The sequence below is a fragment of the Eumetopias jubatus genome, unplaced genomic scaffold (assembly GCF_037043125.1).
Source record: "Eumetopias jubatus isolate StellerSeaLion01/CBP00866 unplaced genomic scaffold, mEumJub1_p1.0 scaffold_2, whole genome shotgun sequence".
Taxonomy (NCBI): Eukaryota; Metazoa; Chordata; class Mammalia; order Carnivora; family Otariidae; genus Eumetopias; species Eumetopias jubatus.
The window spans coordinates 180154051-180178585 of record NW_028274808.1 but is presented as its reverse complement, the minus strand read 5'-3'; the positions used below and the strand labels follow the sequence as shown (position 1 = coordinate 180178585).

At 37.6% G+C, this 24535-nt stretch overlaps 1 pseudogene; it reads right to left on the bottom strand.

The window, feature by feature from the left end:
* Positions 1 to 16449: 16449 nt before the first annotated feature.
* Positions 16450 to 17413, bottom strand: LOC114196613 (tubulin alpha-1 chain-like; annotated as a pseudogene).
* Between the last annotated feature and the right edge of the window lie 7122 nt (positions 17414 to 24535).

The window sequence follows — 24535 nt, the reverse complement described above, 5'->3', positions numbered from 1 at the left end:
TGGGAATAAGAAACTGCTCTAAAATCATTTAACTTAATATTTCCCAGATCAATTTTTCTGTATAGCCCCGTTTTCATTTGGTATCTGTTGATTGTATATGGCTACACATTATGTAGTATAACTTCTCTGTAGAACTCATATCATATATTTTGTTCCATTGGGATGCAAGGTCACAAGCCTTTTTTCCTGGCCTTCATTTAGTGCATACTCAAAAAGGTGAGCATTTGGACCATAACAATGAAAGAAGATGATAGACATCTTCATTTTTTTTTAAATCATTCCAAGCCATGTTAGTACAGTGTGAATATGAGAAAGCTATTTTTTGAAGAATTAGTTGCTCACAATCTCATCTAACCTCTCTATTCGTCCTATAAAAAAATCAGAAACCAAATCCAGTTGACTCGACTTCACACTAGATTTTTGACTATCTGGTCTTGGTGCCACAACTCTAACCCATCACTGCTCATCTGAAACATAGCAGTCTCTTTCCTGGTGGTCCCTGTGTCTCTATTTTGCCTCCATATGAATCTACTTATAGGTACCACTACTAATTATGTCATAGTTCTATTTAAGTATTTTAATGTTTCTGGGACCCCTGGGTGGCTCAGTCAGTTAAGCGCCTGCCTTCAGCTCAGGTCATGATCCTGGGGTCCTGGGATTGAGTCCCGCATCGGGCTCCTTGTTCAGCTGGGAGCCTGCTTCTCCCTCTGCCTGCCACTGCCCCTGCTTGTGCACGTGCTCTCTCTCTCTCTCTCTCTCTCTCTGACAAATAAATAAATAAAATCTTTTAAAAATATTTTAATGTTTCCTCCTGGCATAAAAAATAAAATTCTAATTCCTTGAAACTCCATGAAAAGTCTTCATGATATCATCTTGATTAACTTTTCTAGTTTTATTATCTTTTATACTTCTACATTCATACTTCATTGCCTCTAAAATGTCAGATGTTCAAATATTTACCACCTAATTGGCACTTGTGGGGTGGTTACTCCAGATCTCTCCCTTTTAATGGAGCAGGTGCTTTTTATCCTACCCTGTTCACTTGGTTGCACTCAAACAACTCAGGTTGTTTGTCTTCAATGTGACTTTAATGATTTAGAAAAATTGTTTGTATTATGGACAAGACCTTAAGCAAATTGATCAATAGACATTTTCCCTGGGGAATTTGGAATTGAGGCTACGAGATTCCAGCCTTAGTTTGGTCAATCTTTTAACGAAAGGAAAATAAATCCTGGAGCTCTGGAAAGCCATAGACAGGAAAACAAGGGAACCTAGTCTTCAGCAAAACATATAGTGGAACAGATATGCACAAAGAAACTGAAATATGAGGCTGAACAAGAAGCTTCACAGTATTTAGGTACTGGATTTCAGTTTACTCATGAAATCTTAAATGTTATAACTATATCTGCTGAAGATAATGTTTGTTATTTAAGCAAACTCATATGGGTCTCAATAACTTTGCCATCAAAAGAGCAAGGACTGCTTTAAAGTCCAAACCCATGCACATCCACATATATACACACCCTACATTGCTTTTCTTGTGCTGGGAATGTTTACATCTCTGTACTTCTGCTTGTCAAAACTCTACCCATTATTTAAAACCTCTCTTAGCTTAAAGCCCATCCTAACCTGCCATGCACAGACACTGCCTTTATGCCCATGGCATTTAAAATTGTTTCACAATGCATAGCATTAACTACATATATTTGAGAGTAAGACTATGTCAAAGTTACCTTTTGTAACCTAAGCTTATACCTAACAGTATGTTTTAAACATGGGAGGCATTAATAATAACATTCCTGAATTGAATTGAAGAAGAAATAAGACTCCATATACTTACCTATTTCCTCTATAGATATAAACTTCTTGATAGAAAAAAACTAGATCAAAATAAACTGCATGGCAGCCATGATGATCATTTCCTGGAGAGTACACTTGTTTTCCTATTGTTATCTCAGTGAATGCCTCAGCCCCAAAGATGATGAAGCTTTGATTGTCTATTTGTAACTCCTTGGGTAGGGTGAGAAATCACATCCAGATTGTTGTTATAAATATGAGAAGTATCGAAAGGCAGACTTTTGCAAGGATCCTAGAGATTATGGTGAAGGAGGGTGCCTGATGGCTCAATAGAGCTCTCAGCTGTGTTTGAAAGACACTTCCGATGCATGAGGAATAAATTGCTTTTATATAATACCTTTAAAATGTATGCATAAGGCAAAAGTTTAAAATTCAGTAGACATTAGCAAGCTGATAGATGAATAATTGTTAAATATGCTTTCCAAAACCTAAAGGTCATCTAAAATGGTCAGAAATGGTATTTAACATCTGAATCAATTTTGACAGTTTAGGCAATGCGTGAACCAAAAGTGTGACTCATTTGAAGAAATAAAATTATTTATACCTTACCTAACACAGAGACTTGGCTTCTCACCTCCACCCCTACAAGAGCACTTGCTGAGTTAGGGACACTCCAAGAGGTAGGTTTTGATAAGAGGGAAAAAAACCCGGGCTGGAAGGGTAGACAAAATTTGTTTCTTTCAGTGGGCTTTATCAAGAATCTAATTAGCCAATATTTTTGCTTTGTAGCAGTTATTATTCTAAGGAAGAGAAATGAAGGGCAAGGCAGGGCAGGAAATATGAAAGGGAAATCATTTTTGACCATCTCTTAGGTGCTAAGCAATGTGTTAATTGTTTACTGGTGTCTCATTTAATATTTACAATATAATCCTTCTGAAGTATATCCGAAATTGAATTTGCAATTGAAATCTATATAGGATTTCATTATAGTTGAGATAATGATATTGATCATCTGATAAATTAAGTGGTTTGCCCCAGTTTTGCCCCACCGTTAGTGATGGTTCCAAGGTTCATACTGGGGTCTGTGTTCTCTGAACTATGCAACTCTTCATTTAAATAGTGTTTTCCTGACTGCTAGTTTATCTACTGATATCCAAGACCTTGGTTGTTCCTATTACACACTGTGTGACTGTTAGATTTGGGCTTGAGCACTATTTTCATCTAACTGAGAAGTAAACAGAGGGTTTCTCTTACCTGTACACAAGATATGACAATTACATCATATAGTTTAAGTCACAGGTATTAAAGTGTCTAAAAAGAATAAAGGACCTGGGGGTGTTTTAAGTACAAGAAGCCAAAACACTGTATTTTATATTTTGTACTTTTTGAGATACTATTAAATGATAGATAAGAGATCTCTTTAAAAATAACAGACCTATGCCAATAAAAACAAGAGGCGAGTCTTTAAAAGAAAAAGAAAACATTTTAAGAGATTTCTGGAAATAAGAAGGGAGTGGAGGAATGATTAAACAGATTGGAAAAACTTTAGGCACATCATAAAGGCAGAGTGAACTACCTTTATTCTAGGGAGCTGATGTTCACAGATTCATCCCAGAAAGGCCAAGAGAGCACAGTAGTGAAACATGAAACTGAAGATGGGGGGTTAATTGAAAATATACACATGGAATGTGTACACCCAAACACAGTCACAACCACATCCCTCCCATGAGACCATTTTCCATTATATAACAACCCAGTATTTGCAAAATTAAAAAAAAATAAATAGTGGGGATTTTTTTTTCCTGGCAACATGTTTGTCTAAATATACATAACCTCTCAGAACAATATACCTAAAGATGTTAGACAAAACGTATTTACAAAAAGCTTTTTATTGAAAAAAATAAGGATAACTTCTTGTGCCAAGTGGACAAGAGAAATAATGTTAAAAAATAGGTAGGTTCTGAATCTAGCCTCTATCCTGAGAAACAAAGTGTAGGGCCCAATCCCTGTAGGAAGCAGTACTAGATGTCTTACACGGTGCCAAGAACTTCAACAGGATATACTATGCCTGAGTGAATTTGGAGAAGCAAAAATCCACCCACCAAGGAGGAGTGAGGAATTTTGCTTGCTCCAACTTTCTTTGCATGAGGTAGAATAGTACCCCTTAAAAACACATAGCAACAAACGAGTTCTCTCAAAGGTTTTCCACTCTCTATGTAGCCTGAGACTCTTAAGGCAGAAATGTTGTTGAAGGTGATTAATGGCTCTTATGTCCTTAGAGGGCCTGGCAGAAGCAATAAAAATGAATGACCTATAGTTACATATATCACATAAAAATGTGAGCCACATAAAAAAGTATGTTCTATGAAAAATAAGTCACATAAGAATACATACAATATGTCTCTACTTACAAGAAGCTTATGAACATATGAAACAAAGCAATTCATTATTCAAGGGTGTATACACATTTTGTAAGACTCACAGTAACCCTCAGAGAACAGCATGGGGTTACGATGCCATTATCAAAGTCACACTGGGGACTTTGGAGATATTTAAGCATTTTATTTTTTTAATCAGATTGGTTCTAACACAGATGTTCTTTTTTATTCTACTATTTTATATCTGGGGTGTGCTGTAAATAATTAAAAAAATAATTACTCAAGAGTCAAGGACATTTAAAAAAATGCTACCTCCATAGCCACTTGCCATAAAATTGGGCTTGCCAGCCAAATAGCCTCCCCATTTACACAGAGCCCCTTACTCAGCATGATTCTTGCTTTACATGTAATCATGATCAAACTACAATGTTTCTCTATTTGAGATATTTGAGAGAAGACTGCAACCTGAAAATAATGGTCAAGAAAACAAAGAGAAAAAAATGACCCCAGGGAGTAGGTGAAAGAATTAAATTTAAACAATATAAAATAATTTTACTTTTAACTCTGTTTAACTCTGTGTTTAACTCTACTAACACCCTCAAACATATTTAATAATAAAAATTTTCCGTAAAATAAGAATTCCCTAAAAATTAGATCACATTGGTTAGTAATGTTATTATTGCTGAAATTAAATAAATGTGCTATTATGGTTGTGGCACAAATCTGAGGTAATCTCCTAGAAATTATAGCCCAAAAATAAGAAAAACAAATAAAGGAAAAGTTAAAATACATAAAAGATCAATCCAGATCCATCATTTTATTAGTATTAATTAACCAGAAAAAGAAAAAAGAGGGACTGAAGGAAATAATCACAAAACTAATGAAAGGGAAATTGTCAGAAGTGAAGAAGGATATTATCTTCAGGCAGGAAAGACCCATCCACCCTGTAGTTAGAAAAAACAAACAAACAAAAGAATGATCAAAATGAACCATACCGAGATATTACATTTTGAAATTTTGTAACAATATAAAAAGATTATCAGAAAGCACTTGAACAAGAAACATATTATAAATTCACTTATAATGAGAAAAAATAAAGCTGGGATCAAAATTTCTTAAATCAAATTAAAAGTAGGGGAACAGCACCTTTAGTGGTCTGAGATAAAAGGGTCTTTAACTTGAGTTCCATATCATTGTAATGGGATACCACTCTAACAGTTTATGGTTCTACATTCTCAGGGAATTACATGAGGGTGTGCTCCAGAAAAAGCAGGAAGGAAATCAAGAAACAGAAAGATAGGGGATCTAAACAACAATGGGGCACCCTCAGGAGATCAGCAAGGTGAAGTCCTAGGAAAGCAAGTGTGAGCCTGACCTAGAGAGTCATCAGTGTGGATACAAGATGATATTAGGGAGACATGAATTTTTTTGAGGCTGATGTATGGGAAACAAAGGAGAACCTACAGTTTTGATAGTGCCCTTAAAGATATGATAAAGGCAGAAAATACAAGGAAATCTGACAATGGAAGAAAAACAGAGCCAAACAGGTAAGTGCAATCATAGTACAACACTTGTTTCTGTAGTAAATGTCTTAATGAAGTCCTAATAATAAAAACACTATTTACAAGTTTTCCAGGATAAAGGACAGACGGAGGTATATGTTACCAACCTCAGGCTATAAAAATAAGGAGGCATGTAATGGGGAACATTTTATCACCAACATTCATGTCATGGATTTTGCCTCACATCATCGTGTTCTTGTTGCCTTCCATCTCTGCACGAGGTTTAAACTCAAAGGTAGGGAGATTCTTCAATTAGGACAGCAAGCTTGACTGACCATAATGAATGTTTCTTCTGTAGAGTAGGGAAGATATCTGTGGGCAATAATATGTAGCAACAAAGCTGGCATTGGCAAGAAAGCATAGGTGGCTAGAGAAAAAGGAAAGTAATTGCCTTATTTTTGTCATAGGGAGTTGATGTTCGAAGAAACAAGGATAGAGATCTAAATAGGAAGGAGGGAAAATCAAATATTTACATTCATTTATCATTCATTTAACTCATTCATTTATTATTCACTTAACACATACTGATTGAATGTATATGTTTTAGTCAGTATTCCAGGTGCTGAGGTATAAGCATCAAATAAAATGGACAAAAATCTCTCCTTTTATGGAGTTTAATTCTAGTGAATAGCAAGAGCTAATACTTGCTGCTTTTACTGTGCACAAGGCACTATTAAAAGCACTTTATATCTGCCGACTTGTTTTATCAACTTTCCACTTTCTAGGACAGAACCAGGATTTAGGGATGTGGGTGGTAGATATACTGGAGGTAATAATATTGAAGGCAGGAGCTCTCCCCACTTCCTATCTAAATGGTGCTGGATTGTGAACTGCCTCACCCCCAAGACAGCCCCTCACCTCTACCAAGGCCAGCCCAGATTTTCATGGTTGGGCAAAAGAAAGCATTTTAGTTCCTCCAGTCCAATCACACTTTCCTTGTGGCATTGTATATTAATTAGGACAAACTAAGCTATACTCAGAAGCAATCACCATGTCTTAGTGGTTTGCCACAGCAAACATTTCTTTCTCATTGATGTTTCCTTTGTGACCTCAGGGTCTTTAAGCAGTACAGTCACTCAGAGATGACTGGTGGAGGCTCCATCACTGGAAACAGACATCTTCTTTAATTAGTCTGGAAGGAAAAGAAAGGTTCTGGAGAATTCTGTACGGGCTTCTTAATACCTCATTTTGGGGGTGACTCAAACCCTTTTTGCTTATATTTCATTGGCCCAAAGTAGTCATATAGCTCAATCTAACTACAAAGTTGGAAGTAATAGCGTATCAGTAGGAACGTATGGTGCATGGAGGGTAGTGCACCTGCCCCAGCTTCTAAATGAGGAAGTTTCAATGAAATAGAATTTCAAAAGCAGAAAATTTGAGCACTCTCAAGAGTTGCAGGGACTTTCTAGGTAATAGATACAATGAACCAAACGGAACCTAGTGACTTACAGTAAACTAGCAGGCACAGGGGCAGAGAGGTGGTAGGAAGTAGACTCAGAGGCTTCTCTGTAATGGAGAGAGCCAGGTGACAGTGAGTTAGCTGCTAGATGGAGGTTGCTCGTCCTGGGTCAAAAGATATCAGATCATGAGTTTCATCAAAAAACAACCTCACTATCTTAGTCCCATAAATTACCCAGAGCCAAAGAAGTTAGAGGAACTCTCTATGACACTCAGATGAATTTAAAGACTTATTTAAATCACTTCCTATGATTTCCCCACTCCTCACCCCCACGTTCATCAAGATGTTTTCTTAGGGAGAAGCAAGGGTGGAGGAATGTGGTAGACACAAATAGGCACTGTCTGATCTCTTTTCAAGGAAGGATGCCGGTTCTTTGCCTCACTGAAAAGAGCCACCTTGTCCAAGAGCATGTCCTACCCAAAGTGGCCTATATTCAGTGACTGATGCTGGTAGGGATGGAAAGACCCAGGCATTTTGGCCCAGGACACCTCTAATGGGCCGTTTATTTTTTTAAGTGTTAATTCCAGTACGGTTAACCTACAGTGTTATGTTAGTTTCAGGTATACAGTATAGTGATTCAACACTTCCGTACAACACCAGGTGCTCATAAGGACAAGTGACCTTCTTAATCCCCATCTCCTATTTCACCCATCCCCCACCCACCTCCCCTCTGGTAACCATCAGTTTGTTCTCTATAGTTAAGAGTCTATTCCTTGTTTTATCTCTCTCTCTTTTTTTTCTTTGCTCATTTGTTTTGTTTCTTTAATTCCACATATGAATGAAATCATATCACATTTGTCTTTCTCTGACTTATTTTGCTTAGCATTATACTCTCTAACTCCATCCATGTTATTGCATTTGGCAAGACTTCATCCTTTTTGTGGCTGAATAATATTCCGTGTATGTGTACACACATCACATCTTCTTTATCCATTCATCTATTGATGGACACTTGGGCTCCTCCCATAATTTAGCTATTGTAAATAATGCTGCTCTAAACATAGGGGTGCATGTGTCCCTTTGAATTAGTGTTCTTGTATTTTTTTGGGAAAATACCAAGGAGTACGATTCCTGGATCTCGGGTAGTTCTATTTTTAACTTTTTTTAGTAAACTGATGGGCCATTTTTGCTCCAGAGTTCCCTGTGGAATTAGCTATGGTTTTTGTAGCTCAGCAGCATAATTAGACTTTTTCCTCTGCCCAGTCTTGCTTTCTTTCACTTGCTTCCACAGGTATTGACCCCTCATAAACATCTTATATACTACATTCATATCAGCTTCTGCTTCTAGAGAATATAATCTGCAATAGCTAGTGTCAGGAGTGGTACAAGAAAGGGAGTGATAAGATGGAGTTATGGGGCTGAATCACTTTTCTCCCAGTCACTAGTGTTAGGTGAATCCAGATGACATCCCTGGCACAAGGCAATAGTTCAACTGTTAAAACTCTCACTGTCAGTGAATTGAGATGGTTCACAGGTAGGAGGGAATGTACTAGCTGACGCAATTTGTCAGACTTTTGAAAAATGCAGGCAAAGAGTAACGATAAAGACAGTGGGTTTGGAAGGTTATTGCTAAATGCCATTGACACCTAGCTAAATATGACAAAAGACTCCAGGGATTAAAGAGTGATTGAAAGGTAAGTGTGAAAGCTATAGGCTTTCCTGGCAGCTTACAAAAGAAGTTCTCTCCTTCTACAGTGGGAGCAGAGAAAACAGGAGGGCCAGGCTCAGAACTTAATACCGCGGCTGTATTCTAGAGTACGGTAAACGCCCAAACAAGGACGTCTGTTCTGCTAAGGTAAGAGCCCTAATTAGAAAATAAATAGGAATAGGGCCATTTGGGTGGATGATCCCAAATGTTTTGAATCACCTGCTGTCCCTGAAACTTGTGAGACTACAAAGTAGCTTATCTCTTCCAGTTAACACTATTTAACTGCCTAGAAGATCCTTCAAAAGCCTTTCCCCTGACAAACATTTTCCCTGCAGGATCTGCCTTCCTATCCACTCCCCTCTTCTTCTTACATTGCTGTTTAACCCAGCTGGCACATATTGGGGCCAATAGGGAGAGAAAAGGAGGACTAAACCCTAAGGAGATGACAGACCTAGCCATGCTGTGCTGGGGGATCCTGGGGAGCATGGTGGGATGTAGGGTGAGATTCTTAGGGTAATTAATCAATGGGACTGAATTATATGATTACATAGGGAATCTGGATTTGGATCTGGAATAATCTATGGTTTTAGAGCTGTCAGTGAGGGGGAAAATGTCATATGATGCTCAAAGAAGCCTCATGGGAGAATTGCAGTGCTCAGGTTCTGGAGCGGGGCCATGCCACCTGCAGCCGAAAATAATATGTCTTTTGAAAAACAGCTCCTAGAGTGCCACTGGGTCTTGGTAGAGACAGAATGCTTGGTCATGCAAAACCAAATGACCACACATCTGAAATTTCCCATTAAGACTTGGATTCTGTGAGATCCACAAAGATCGGGTGGGCCCAAGAGCAATCCATCATATCATGCAAGAGGTATATCAAATTGAGTAGAAGTAAGATCAAAAAGCACACACAAGCTGTGTGTATAAGTAGCCAAGACCCCCACTACTGGAGTGTAGGTATACCTCCCCCAGCTAATACCTGTTTCCAAATGAGGAATCCCTTAAAGTCAGCTATAGGAAGACAAAAAAAAAAAAAAAAAAAAAAAAAAGAACATGGTTTATACATGGGTCAGATTGGTATGTTTTAGTGGCATCTAAAACACATGATGACTGCACTGTAGCCTGACATACTTTGAAGACAGTAATAAAAGAAAATCCTTTCTTACCTACCTGGAAGGAAAAATGACCCTCCATCTTTGGACTCTGCAGGGTAGAGGTCCTGCTTTCTCCTCCTTTCCATAGGCATTAAGAGCCAGACATGCCATAACAGGGTACAAATAGAGATTGAGAGATTATGCCAAAGGAAGCATCCAAACTGCGGCGCTCATGAGGAAGACACAAAATTAATTATAGAAAAGTTTTCTCTACATATCAAAGGGGCAAGCACATGTATCTGTCATGGCTGAACGTAAGATAACATGAATCGAGAGGCAAAATGGAAGCCAGGCAGTTGAAGGAAGGAGGTGACCCCAAAGGAAGTGAGCAAACACTAAGATCTGTAATTTGGTGGAGTGCCAACCTACACAGATATGGATAGAGATGGTCTCTACAGTGGATAGAATATAGAAATGAAGGTGTAACTACATTATTCAAATTATAGAACTAAACTATGTAAGATAAATTTATATAAACGTTGGCAGGAGGGGTAGAGAGTATTGGTGGTATTGATATACATGAGTTAATCTCTATCAGTGGGAAGTACACAGAAAATATCTAAAACTGATACCAAGCTATAATATGAAGATTATATGCAGATGTGAATATACTTAAGAAAAACTAGAAAAGATAGCTAAAGGAAACAAATATGGGTGCTTCCTGAAGTAACAAAATGATTCGTATAGAGAGATTTTTGATAAATTATCTCTACAAATCATTATTATTTAAATATTTAACTACTTGCCTGCATTAAACTGATTAAAATGCACATGTGCACACACACAGGCAGAGCACTTGCCAGTCACCCTTTATATCTACCTTACCTTCAGCATACCTTTCTTGTTTCCCCAATGTATCACTAATTCTCCTTTGATTCTTCATAACATTGCTATTACTATAGCAACAGCTTTCTAACCAGTTCCCCTGTGTATACTGCTGTCCTCTTTTTACCACTGCTCTAAACACCCAATCTCCGCATTGTAGCTAGAATAATTTCCCAAAACTATTTTTTTTAAAGAATTTAAGTAATCTCTATACCTAACATGGGACTCCAACTTACAACTCTGAGATCAAGAGTCGCATGCTCTGCTGACTGAGCCGGTCAGGTGCCCCCCAAAACTAGTTTTTGATCATAATGCTTCCTTGCTTTGCTACCTCCAGAGTTTCCTCTTACTCTATAAAACAAAGTTCAAATAAATAATATATGCCTCACACTCTGCTTCATCCCCAACCTCCCAGCCTTCACTCTCACCAAACTTCCAACTGGTCTCTCCTTTCCAGTCACAATAAACTGCTTTTAATTTTTGGAATATGTCATTTACCTTGTGCCTCTCTGCCTCTAAATTCTTCAGCCTGGAGCATGTTCCCCATGCCTTCTCCCTCCATTTCATTAGGTCTTCAATTTAAAAATTATCTTAGTCCAAGGCCTTTCTTCCCGTGCAAGACTGGGTTGGAACACTCTGTCATATGTTCCCAAGCGTCCTGTAGGTTCTAATGAGTAACATGTCATGTCCTTTAATTACTTGTTAAATACATATCTCATTTTCTAATAGTAGGCTTCCTTAGGACAGAAACCATTCTGTCCATCAAATATCCATTATATTATATATATTCCTAGATATTTATACCTTGTGTATATATTTCTATATATTACATTATTCTTATATTCTTGTATGTAATATATGTTCCCTATATATTCCATATTCTTATATGTAATATATGTTAACATATGTTAACATATATATGCATATATTTATATACATTTATTTTTCATCCACTCATGTGCTTGGAATAATCATTAAGACCAGGTTTTGATTGAGATAGTTATATAGGATCAGTTGAATTCTTAGAAGACTTGAAATTAGCAGCAGAACTGCAATAAAATAAGACAGACCACAGTTTAGACAAATTACAATGCTTTCCAAATCCGTTTAATACATTCTACAGTAATATATATTAATCATTGAAAATATTGTGTGCTGGGTCAATGTTTGAAATTGAAGAACTCCACAGTTCAATAGATAAACTCTATTGGTAGAAAGTATTCATAAGGAGAAACCCATTTTCTAAGTAAAGTGAAAACTTTTTAGTAATATAATACTAAATGTAAATTACTCATAATGACTTAAATGGTGAGTAAGCCAAGTATTTTTATAATGTTCTTCAAAATATAAACAGTTTTACCTTCCTGGAGGATGTAACTGACAGGTACAATCACATTTAATTTTCTTTTTCACATTTAATGGAGAAACACAGAAAAAATAAATAAAAGAAAGGAAAATCAGTAAAATTGGCCTTAGTTTCTTCACACCAGGTGTCCTCAATTATTTAAATGGCATGTTTTCCAGATATAGTGCTTTCTCTCCACCAGAAATGCCCCACCTAACAGGCAACAAGCACCAGCAGAGCTTTTATTTACGTTGGTTCTATTATGTGGCTCATCTCAATCTGTATAAAAAACCTCAGAAAAATATATGGGCATCATCACTAGTGCTCCTTATTACAACTTTCATTTCTCTTTAGCTTGGTAAAACAGCTCATATTTATTTTCCTCTTGTTACATTGCACACATAAATATTATTAGACATATGACAAGGACAGGATTTTTTTTTTTTTAGAGAATCAACAGGTTAACTTTTATTTAGAAACAAAGTTATATACATGTAACAGAATTGTGAAAAGGATCGCATTCAGGATGTTTGTAGTTATAGGAAATTGGTGTAAATCTTTTTTAAAAAATTTTTTATTGTTATGTTAATCACCATACATTACATCATTAGTTTTTGATGTAGTGTTCCATGATTCATTGTTTGTGCATAACACCCAGTGCTCCATGCAGAATGTGCCCTCTTTAATACCCATCACCGGGCTAACCCATCCCCCCACCCTCCTCCCCTCTAGAACCCTCAGTTTGTTTTTCAGGGTCCATCGTCTCTCGTAGTTTGTCTCCCCCTCAGACTTACTCCCCTTCATTCTTCCCCTCCTGCTATCTTCTTCTTTTTCTTTTCTCTTAACATATGTTGCATTATTTGTTTCAGAGGTACAGAGCTGTGATTCCACAGTCTTTGCACAATTCACAGCGCTCACCATAGCACATACCCTCCCCAATGTCCATCACCCAGCCACCCCATCCCTCCCACCCCCACCACTCCAGCAACCCTCAGTTTGTTTCCTGAGATTAAGAATTCCTCATATCAGTGAGGTCATATGATACATGTCTTTCTCTGATTGACCTATTTCACTCAGCATAACACCCTCCAGTTCCATCCACGTCATTGCAAATGGCAAGATCTCATTCCTTTTTATGGCTGCATAATATTCCATTGTGTATATATACCACCTCTTCTTTATCCATTCATCTGTCGATGGACATCTTGGCTCTTTCCACAGTTTGGCTATTGTGGACATTGCTGCTATAAACATTGGGGTGCACGTACCCCTTCGGATCCCTACATTTATATTTTTGTGGTAAATACCCAGTAGTGCAATTGCTGGATTGTATGGTAGCTGTATCTTCAACTGTTTGAGGAACCTCCATACTGTTTTCCAGAGTGGCTGCACCAGTTTGCATTCCCACCAACAGTGTAGGAGGGTTCCCCTTTCTCCGCATCCCCGCCAACATCTGTTGTTTCCTGACTTGTTAATTTTAGCCATTCTGACTGGTGTGAGGTGGTATTTCATTGATGTTTTGATTTGGATTTCCCTCATGCCGAGCGATGTTGAGCACTTTTTCATGTGTCTGTTGGCCATTTGGATGAAGGACAGGATTTTTATTTTGTCTTTTCTTCAACTTGATTTGTAATATCTTGCATAGAGTACTGCTACTTTACCCTGTCTAATCTTGCCTGCCTGTATTGACTCCTTCAAAAGGAAAGACACTGAAAAATGTCAAGAGTCTTCACTGAAGTTCTCCTTTAGTAGAAATTTGGGCCCTGTCTTGTTTTGCTTTTATTAGTACTATTATTTTTAAAATAACATGTTTGTAAGCTTTTCTTTTTTTTAAACTGGATTTCTGTTTTTAGGGAGTACAATATCCTTGGTGATTCTACTGAGCTCTGATCCAGACTCATGGGTCTGATGTAAGATATGTAACAAAACAATTTCTAATACATTTCTTTAAAAGTGTATTTTTCACAGCTAAGGCAAAATTGAAGTCTGAGCAGCCAATTCAATTTCAAGGAGGATTGGGACAAATGAAACTTTGGCCATTTGTGAATTTCTTGAGTGCTTATTATGTTCCCAGTACTTCGCTCATAATGACTTCTGATAGAATTTAAGCAAGGCCAATGGTCATTCTACAAATGTCAAGACCCCAAGGTGAATATACTGATCTGTATTTGTGGGATGCAGTGCTTTAGGCTGCTGAAGTATATCCAGAATAGAAGATAATTGATATCTTCAATTTGTGGTATATAGAGTTGGCTTTGGGGACATTTAGTATTACAAATCCAGTTCTTTAGAAAAATCACAGAAATTAAAATAGTTACTCTGAGAGAGATCTATGAGAATATGTTTTGGGGTTTTAAGATGTCCTACACGCTCTGAGAACCAATGAATTTTGTGAAGTCACAGACATAATACCATATAGGTATTTCATGATAGATAATGAAAGAATATGTGGGCAGTAATTATGGAAGATGAAAACCTGATGGAGTGGAACCAATAAACTGGCAGTTCGGAGCCTGGTTCATTCACTTAATAGGCCCTAGAGTCAGGTGGCAGGTTAAAGGTCACTGAGCCTCAGTGTCTTCTCATATTAAATAGAAATACTACCACCTAACTTCCAGAGCTCTGTGGCCATAACTTAAATGAAATAATTGCATCAAGTTCCTGTTTAATAGTAAGTTGTTTAATAAACATTAGTTCTTCTCACCAAGATCCACTGGTTACATTTCTCTGGAAGTCACACAAATTCTAGTGATTTGGTGACTTTCTCTGAAATTGGTTTTTGTTTTCATGTTGTTTTTTTAGTGACTTCCTAAGGCTACTTCCTACTGTAATACTGTATTGCTCTATGCATTCTGATATGTTTCATCCAGCACCCATATACTGGGTGTAAAATAACAGCAACCTCTTTCCAGCTCCAGCTAGCCTGGGACCCCCCTCCCCCTGGGAGCTCAGCTCACAGTGATCTGTTACTCATCATAGGTGTCAGACCAGGACTGACTTCAGAATTCATAAAATCCCATTCCACATGTAACATCAGTTCTACTTAACTACTAATTATTTTATTCCCCACGTGTTTCAGAAAGCACTTCATACAAATACTATATTTTATGTGTCTCTCAGATGTGCCTCTTATGTCACCTTTCTCCTTTTTATCTCTGTTTCTTATAGGTATCTCAGAAGGCTTAAGGAATGAAAATACCTAAATAAAAGTCAACAAGTAAATCTCCATTATGTCTTTATGCTCCTATGAGCAGGTTTTATTTTTTTTAAAGATTTTATTTATTTATTTGAGAGAGAGAGAATGAGAGAGAACATGAGAGGGAAGAGGGTCAGAGGGAGAAGCAGACTCCCTGCTGAGCAGGGAGCCCAATGCGGGACTCGATCCTGGGACTCCAGAATCATGACCTGAGCCGAAGGCAGTTGCTTAACCAACTGAGCCACCCAGGCGCCCCATGAGCAGGTTTTAATACTAAACTCATCATTTAATTGAACTCCACTTTTCATTAAAGCGTTTTTTCAGTATGTCAATACTGTAACAGAAAATAAGTGGTTAACAAGTACCAAATATCCAAGAAGTAGGCTCAAATGGGGTTGACTTTTTTTTATTATTATGTTGTGTTAATCACCATACATTACATCATTAGTTTTTGATGTAGTGTTCCATGATTCATTGTTTGCATATAACACCCAGTGCTCCATGCAGTACGTGCCCTCCTTAATACCCATCACCAGGCTAACCCATCCCCCCACCCCCACCATTCCAGCAACCCTCAGTTTGTTTCCTGAAATTAAGAATTCCTCATATCAGTGAGGTCATATGATACATGTCTTTCTCTGATTGACTTTCAAATGGGTTTGACTTTAAGGAAAACTTTCATCAGACATGCCATTGAGACATTATGTCGGTTTCCATAGAAGGTTTTGAGCACATTTGTGTATTTTTGTTGAAGATGAGTTTTTTATATACAAAAAGTATATTTATGTATATATGTGTATATATATATACATAATTATAATTACATAATTATATACCATAATTTTTATACACACAATCTTTCCTCATTTTAGTATGACAGATGTCATACTAGTATGACAATGTCAGAGGGTAAGCATGTGACTGAAGTTAGGACAGATTCTCCTTCCAGGATCATATATACATTATATATATGTGTGTGTGTGTGTGTGTGTGTGTGTGTGTGTGTGTGTATAATGTATATTTTGTTTTCATGTTGTTTTTTAGTGACTTCCTAAGGATACTTCCTGCTGGAATACTCTATTGCTCTATGCATTCTGATGTGTTTCATCCAGCCAGGCCTCCACGATGGCTGTGGTATCGCTTAGCATGCAGACCACCCATTGCACCTTGGCCAGGTCTCCCCCAGGAACCACTGTGGGGGGCTGGCAGTTAATGCCAACCTTGAAACCTGGGGGACACCAGTCCACAAACTGGATGGCATGCTTGGTCTTGATAGTGACAATGGCAACATTCACATCCTTGGGCTCCACTTCTCCATGGTAGAGCATGCGGCAGGCCATGTATTTGCCATGGCAAGGGTCACACTTGACCATCTGTTTGGAGGGTTCAAAGCAGGCATTGGTGATCTCTGCCACCAATAGCTGCTCATGGTAGGCCTTCTCAGCTGAGACGATGGGTCAAGTAACTCACCAGGGGGACATTGATGCTGGTGTAGGGCACCAGGTTGGTCTGGAATTCTGTGAGGTCCACGTTGAGGGCCCTGTTGAAGTGCAGGGAGGCAGTGATGGAGGACACGATCTGGCTGATGAGCTGGTTGAGGTTGGTGTAGGTGGGGTGCTCGATGTCCAGGTTGTGGTGGCAGATCATAGATGGCCTCGTTGTCCACCATGAAGGCACAATCCGAGTGCTCCAGGGTGGTATGGGTGGTCAGGATGGAGTTGTAGGGTTCCACAACTGCTGTGGATACTTGGAGGGCAGGTTAGATGGTGAATTCCAACTTGGACTTCTTGCCATAGTCAACAGAAAGCTGTTCCATCAACGGGGAGGCGTAGCCTTAGAGCCATTGCCACCCCCAAAGCTATGGAAGATAAGGAAACCCTGAAGCCTGGTGCACTGGTCTGTCAGTTTTCAGATTCGCTCCAGCACAAGATCGATGATCTCTTTCCTCACCGTATAGTGGCCTCGGGCATAGTTGTTGGCAGCATCTTCCTTGCCAGATAACAGTAGTATATTAAAATATATATTATATATTGACAATATATATATCATCCTGGAGAGAGATATATATATCTCCATATATGCATGTATGTATGTAGTGTGTGTGTGTGTGTGTGTGTGTGTGTGTGTGTGTGGCGTCTAACTTCTTTCATGTAGCTTTAATCATTAGAGATTTATATATTCTAAGGGTATAGATCAGTAGTTCATTTCATTTTTACTGCTATGTAAGAGTCTTTTTTTAAAAGATTTTATTTATTTATTTGACAGAGAGAGAAAGAGAGAGTATGAGCAAGGGAGAGCAGCAGGCAGAGGGAGAAGCAGGCTCTCTGCTCAGCAGGGAGCTCAACACGGGACGGGATCCCAGGGTCCTGGGATCATGATGGAGCGGAAGGCAGATGCTTAACCCACTGAGCCACCCAGGCGCCCCTATGTAGGAGTCTTTAGTCTACTTCTTCCACAGCTTACCTATTCAGCAGCCAAAGGCAGTATGAACTTCTTAGCAGTTATGAATATTGCTACTATAAACATTTGTGTATGGATTTTTGTTTGAATTTACGTTTTCATTTTTATTGGGTAACATTCATAGAAAGGACCCAATAAAGAGTGAAATAATAAATATATATGTACATATATACACACACATATGTATGTTCAAGCTATCCATATAGGATATCTTTTGAATGGGCTTTATGAGTTTTGTTAATTTGTACTGCGAATTTGTTGACTACAGCTATGTTGTCAAATTTATAGGCATAAGATTATTCATAGTATCACCTTTTTATAGTTGATGTCTATAGGATCTGAGCTGATGCCCTCTGTATTTCATTTCTTACACTTCCAAGTTATGGCTTCTGTTTTTTATTGTATTGTATTCTGATTTATCTGATCAATCTGGCTAGAGGTATACCAATTTCATTGATCTTTTTAGAGCCAATTTTCAGTTTCACTGATTTTTCTCTAGTATGTTTCTATTCTTAATGTCATTGTTTTCATCAATTGTCTTTATTGTATCTTTCTATTTGGTATGGGTTTAGTATGCTTTCCTTTTTCTGATTTATTAAGAGATAAATTCAGATGGCTAATAGAAGAATTTCCTTATTTTCCAATAAAGTACTTATTGTTATAAAATTTCCTCTGTCCATTTCTTTACCCACATCAAACAACTTTTGCCTAGCAAAAAATTTACCTATAGCATGAGGATTGAGTCTATCTAGACAGTTGAACTGGTTCTATATTTTGTAGTTGTTATTTTTACCTCACAGCAACTTCAAATTCCTGTTCTGTGTCCTTTCTAAGGCAGAGATGGTTAAGGTTTTTCTTCTCATCCAGCCCTTTGCCTTAGGCTTTCCTGTGTGTCTGTATCGCAGATAGGCTCTCTCTGACCTCTTGTGCTTTTTCAACAGTAGCCCCTCTCACTTGTTATTCAGTAGTAGTAACCTGATGGTCGGGGTCAGAGAGGGTTCCTTCTTATCCTCCTTCAGCCACATTCTTAGGCAGGACCTTTGTCCCTATGCCTGACATGTGGTAATTTGCCTGTGGTTCATCCCCCTTCCCCAGCATTGGGGAATCACTGATGGTCTGGGACCTGGGTGATTTTCACCCCCTCCTCTAGGGTTCAATGGATCTTTCTTTTATGTTTCTTTACTGTGATCTTGGATGCCAGGGTTTGCTAACTTTTTCTCAGCAGTTGAAGGCTTTTGTACCTTAGTGCTTGTGTCAAACTTTATTCTTTTTTGTATTTGTGGCTCTTCCCTTTCCCTTCCTGCACCACCCAAGAAGGCTTTGTCCAGTTCTCTTTCCCACACCATTCTTTCTTGTAAGTACCCAACAGAAGTCCATGAAGAAGAGCCTATGAGAGGATACAGTTTCCCCTTGAATATACAGCATTCAGAATTTTTCTACTACCTCACTAGCCCACACACAACCTTTACTAATTTGTTAAAAAGTTTAGTTAATTTTTTAACTGCTGAATCACAGATCTGTACCTCTGAAACAAATAATGCAATATATGTTAAGGAAAAAAAAAGAAGAAGATAGCAGGAGGGGAAGAATGAAGGGGAGTAAATCGGAGGGGGAGACAAACCATGAGAGACGATGGACTCTGAAAAACAAACTGAGGGTTCTAGAGGGGAGGGGGGTAAGGGGATGTGTTAGCCTGGTGATGGGTATTGAGGAGGGAACGTTCTGCGTGGAGCACTGGGTGTTATGCACAAACAATGAATCATGGAACACTACAGCAAAAACTAATGATGTAATGTATGGTGATTAACATAACAATAAAACGTTTAAAGTAAATAAAAAGTTTATTTAATTTTTGTTATCTATTTGAATAGCAGTGCTGTCTTTCTCCTGATGCCACAAGTGAGTCAGTGCTCATGTTCATCTCTTCTGGGAGAACCAAATCATACCTTCAGTTTCAAGGAAAGTAGTATGAGATTATAGTGTTTCATATATAATTCTGCTATATTATTTTGCATTTTGATATTTATAACATTTACACCCTCACTTTGAACCTTTAGTTATAAAGTGAAAACAAATATTTTAATGATTTTACCTAATTCACTTGTATTTCCTAGAGCATAATACATTAAACCAAATTAATTTCTTCTTGAATTTTCAATGCTTAGTAATCAAACTATTTCCATGTTTCTAATGTTTTTTTTTAAGTTTTATTTATTTATTTTAGAGAGAGAGAAATTGAGTGTGTGTGAGTCGGGGGGAGGAGTGGAGGGAGAGGGAGAGAGAATCCTCAGACTCCCCACTGAGCAAGGAGTGTGACATAAGGCTTGATCCCAGGACCCCAAGATCATGACCTGAGCCAAAATCAAGAGTCCGCTGCTTAACAGACTGAGCCACCCAGGCACACCTCTTTTTTTTTTTTTTTTTTTACTGATATAATCTGTATGATCATTTTCCTATATACAATGGAATATTATTCAGCCATCAGAAAGGATGAATACCCAACTTCTACATCAACATGGAGGGGACTGGAGGAGATTATGCTAAGTGAAATAAGTCAAGCAGAGAAAGTCAATTATCATATGGTTTCACTTATTTGTGGAACGTAAGGAACAGCAGGGAGGACATTAGGAGAAGAAAGGGAAAAATGAAGGGGGGGAATCAGAGGGGGAGACGAACCATGAGAGACTATGGACTCTGAGAAACAAACAGGGTTTTAGAGGGGAGGGGTGTGGGGGGATGGGTTAGCCCAGTGATGGGTATTAAGGAGGGCACGTACTGCATGGAGCACTGGGTGTTATATGAAAGCAATGGATCATGAATCACCACATCAAAAACTAATGATGTATTGGATGGTCACTAACATAATATAATAAAATAAAATGAAAAAAAAAAGAAAAAAATCCTATGAAGTATTTGATTCATTTAAAATTTTCAGACTTGGTGTGCCTGGGTGGTTCAGTCCATTAAGTGTCTGCCTTTGGCTCAGGTCATGATCTCAGGGTCCTGGGATTGAGTCCCACATTGGGTTCCCTGCTCAGTGGGGAGTCTGCTTCTCCCTCTCCCTCTGCTGCTCCCCTTGTGCTCTCTCTCTCTCTCAAATGAATAAAATAGAATCTCTAAAAAAAAATAAAACAAAATTTTCAAACTTTATTGAGGCCTGTGCAGGTCCCAAACTTTCTGTGGTTTGGGGTTGCTATCTGCCTTATAAAGCAAATAGAGGGTTTGTTTTCTGGGAAGACAAAATTGTCTTCTCCTCTGAAAATGCCTCCTACATAGAGGGCTTTGGCATCTTCTGGGAATAAGGAAGCAGGGACTGAGGAGGCCTCATAAGTTTAAGTTTTCAGCTGAGGTAGAGAAAGATGAGAGTGCTTATAACCAGAAAGTCCAGAGTCTAGTGTAGTTACCTCCAGGACTCATTACTGTTAACCCAGCCTGGGCTTCATGACAGTCCTAGAAATGGATTCCTCAACAATAAAATAATAATAATACAGTTAAAAAATAAAGTTAAAATACAGTTAAAAATACAGTTAAATACAGTTAAAAAGTAATTCAGACTTTTACCCCTGTGAGATTTTATATTGGATATCACCTTTACAAAGTTTAATTTTTCTGAGTCAAAACTTTTAAATCTAGATTTTTAGAAGAAATGTTAAATTGTTATTTAAATATCTAGGCAATACTAATTTTGTTTTGTTCTCTTGATCAGTATCATTCTATGTTGATTATTTTTAGCTTGTCTATTCTTCTGGGATAAGTTTTGTAAATTTTAATTGCAACAATGTATATGGATCTATGTATGCTTACATCTCTAGTATATTTTAGTTTATGCATTTTAGCTATTATAATTTTTCTGATATTTATTTTTATAGTAATATGTATCAGGCATTGGATAGAACTTATGTTTTTACTGTTAGATCAAAGAGCAACAAACATAAACAGGGCCAAAGCATTCAGTATGAACATATGGTAAGGACAAAATATATTTCTTTAGGAGAGAGATGTTAAGATATCATTCCAAGCTAAAGAAAGGATATGAATAAAGCCTAATAAAGTGCAAGGATCATCAAACCAATGACAAGGGAAAGGGTGGGTAGTTAAATACAACCAACACAGAAGAAATAATGAGGTTATATTGGGAAAATAGGAGACAGAATATTAAATATTTAAGTGTGGCTTGTACAGCTTGTGAATAATAATTGCAAAATGGACCATATTGAGAAATAGTCTGGTTTAGTTTCTCAGCAACTCTTCCCTCCTTCATAGAAATCTGGGAAGAGGTTTTCAAGCAGTATTTTTAGAGTACAACATTTTCTTGGAAATATATTCCTTCTACAAATATGATCACTAAAGTAAAGTGTTTCTTGTGCATCTTATGTGGAAGTTACATACTTCTGCCTGAATCTTTATTTATTAGCAACAGTGTTGTGTCCATATGTACTAAATAAATAATTAATATGCAATCCTTAAACATATCTTTGAAGGGAGTGTAGAGTTGGTATATAGAAGAAAAAGTAAATATATTATTCACACACCCAAAATTTAACAAAGGTAAAAAGCAAGGATTATTTTTTTTATTTTACATTGACCAATATAATTAAGAATGTGTGTGTGTGTGTGTGTGTGTGTGTGTGTGTATTTTGGTTAAGAGAATTGCTGAGCAGTAATGTAGTCAGATAATGAAAGATACTACCTTCTTTTACATTTTTGAGATGGTCAATGTATATTTACATATCCAGAAAACCTAAAAGGTATGTGTATTTTGATTATGTTATTGCTACGAAAATCACCCCTGATAATGTTTGGGCACCAAAGGAATAGGTTTAACTTTTTATCAATCCACCCTTAGAGAAAAATATTTTCAAAGATGAACATCACTCATTGCTGATTTTTTTCATAATTACCCCCAATTTTTACTCCAGTTTCATCATGCTATGATTATTAACAACTCTTAATAAAGAACTGCACAAACTACTACAAAAATAACTAGAAGGGGAATAATCTGATATGCATTTGGTGTGTGGCATTTTTATCTTCTTCATAAATTCAAGTCACCCATTCATTCTTTCATTTGAAAATGTCTATTAAGTACCAGAAACTATGTTAGGCACTGAGGAGATGGCAGTGAATGAAACTGACTAAATCCCTGGCTTCCTGAATGTCACATTTATCCTAAAGTAAGGCAGAATATAGAGAAAATATATAATATATTCATTGATGGTAAGTGCAATGGTGAATAAAATAGAGACAGAAAGGAAAATAGGAAGCGTGTGTGTGATGGGCAATTTTATTCATCACTAAAGAATCAACTAAGAGAGGTGCCTGGGTGGCTCAGTTATTAAGCGTCTGCCTTTGGCTCAGGTCATGAACCCAGGGTCCTGGGATCAAGCCCTGCCTCAGGCTCCCTGCTCCACGGGAAGCCTGCTTCTTCCTCTCCCACTCCCCCTGCTTGTGTTCCCTCTCTCGCTGTGTCTCTCTCTGTCAAATAAATAAATAAAATCTTTAACAACAACAAAACAAAACAAAACAAAACAAAAGAATCATCTAAGAAAGAATTTAGCAGCATCCTGATGCAGGTATGGGGGCAAACCACTCACAAATATCAAAGAAGTGTGTAAAGACAGTGGAGAAAACAAAGAAATGACTTTGGTTCAGAAGCATGCCTGATCTGCTGATAAAAAACAAGTAAGCTATCATCAGAATTTTGGAATTTACTCTGACTGGGATAGGAAGGTGTTAAAGGGTCTGCACAAAAGGATCAAGTGATATGACTGTTTCAGTGGGGTCATCTGGTGGCTTTACAGAGCATAGTCTGTTGCCAACTGAGAGCATTAGCATTAGCTGGCTAATGAGACATGATAATGGCCTGTTTCCGGGTGTTTGTGTGGGGGCAATAGAAATGGTCAAATTCTAATATATTATGAACATAGAGGCAGCAGATTATCTTGATTGGTCAGATGTGAGAAAAAGCAAAGATGATTTTGAGGGTTTTTGTGTGTGTGTTTGTTTTTTTCCTCCTGAGCAACTGAAAGGCTAGAATTCCCATTAACAAAATGGGAAAGGCTATATAAGAGCAAGTTTGGAGGGAAAGATCGATATTCCAGTTTTGGTCACATTAATCTTGAGTGCTCAAAATAAGACAAATAGAGGGGATAAGTAGAGATATCATATAGACAACTGGATACACAAGTTTGAAATTTCAAGGGAAATCCAAACTGAAGATGTAAAGTTTGGGTTGGTTATCATCATCATATATTTTGTATCAATGTCATTATATTGGATAACATTTTTAAGTCAGTGGGACTAAACTTCCAAGTGAGGAAAAATAATCTGAAGAAGTCCAAGGGCAGAGCACATTTGAGAGTCGGGAGAAAAAGAATTAACTAGCAAAGGATAATGAGAAGGAAATAATCAGATTCCATTCACAGTCATGGGGTAATTTTAAAGTGTCAGACATTTTAATATGATATATTTAATCATTGAAAATGGCATACTGGAAAGAATATTCTATTCCTGCTACAGATGAAGAAAATAATTTGGGGGATCATCTTACTCAAGATCACATATTTTAAGTAGTGAAGACTATATTTGAATTCTGGTGTTGGAATTTCAAGTCAAGTAAATTTTATCTCACACTATTCAACTAAGTGATGGTTCCTTCTGCATTTAAGTCTTTGGGTCTACTAGATGCAAATATCAACTCTGAACACTGGC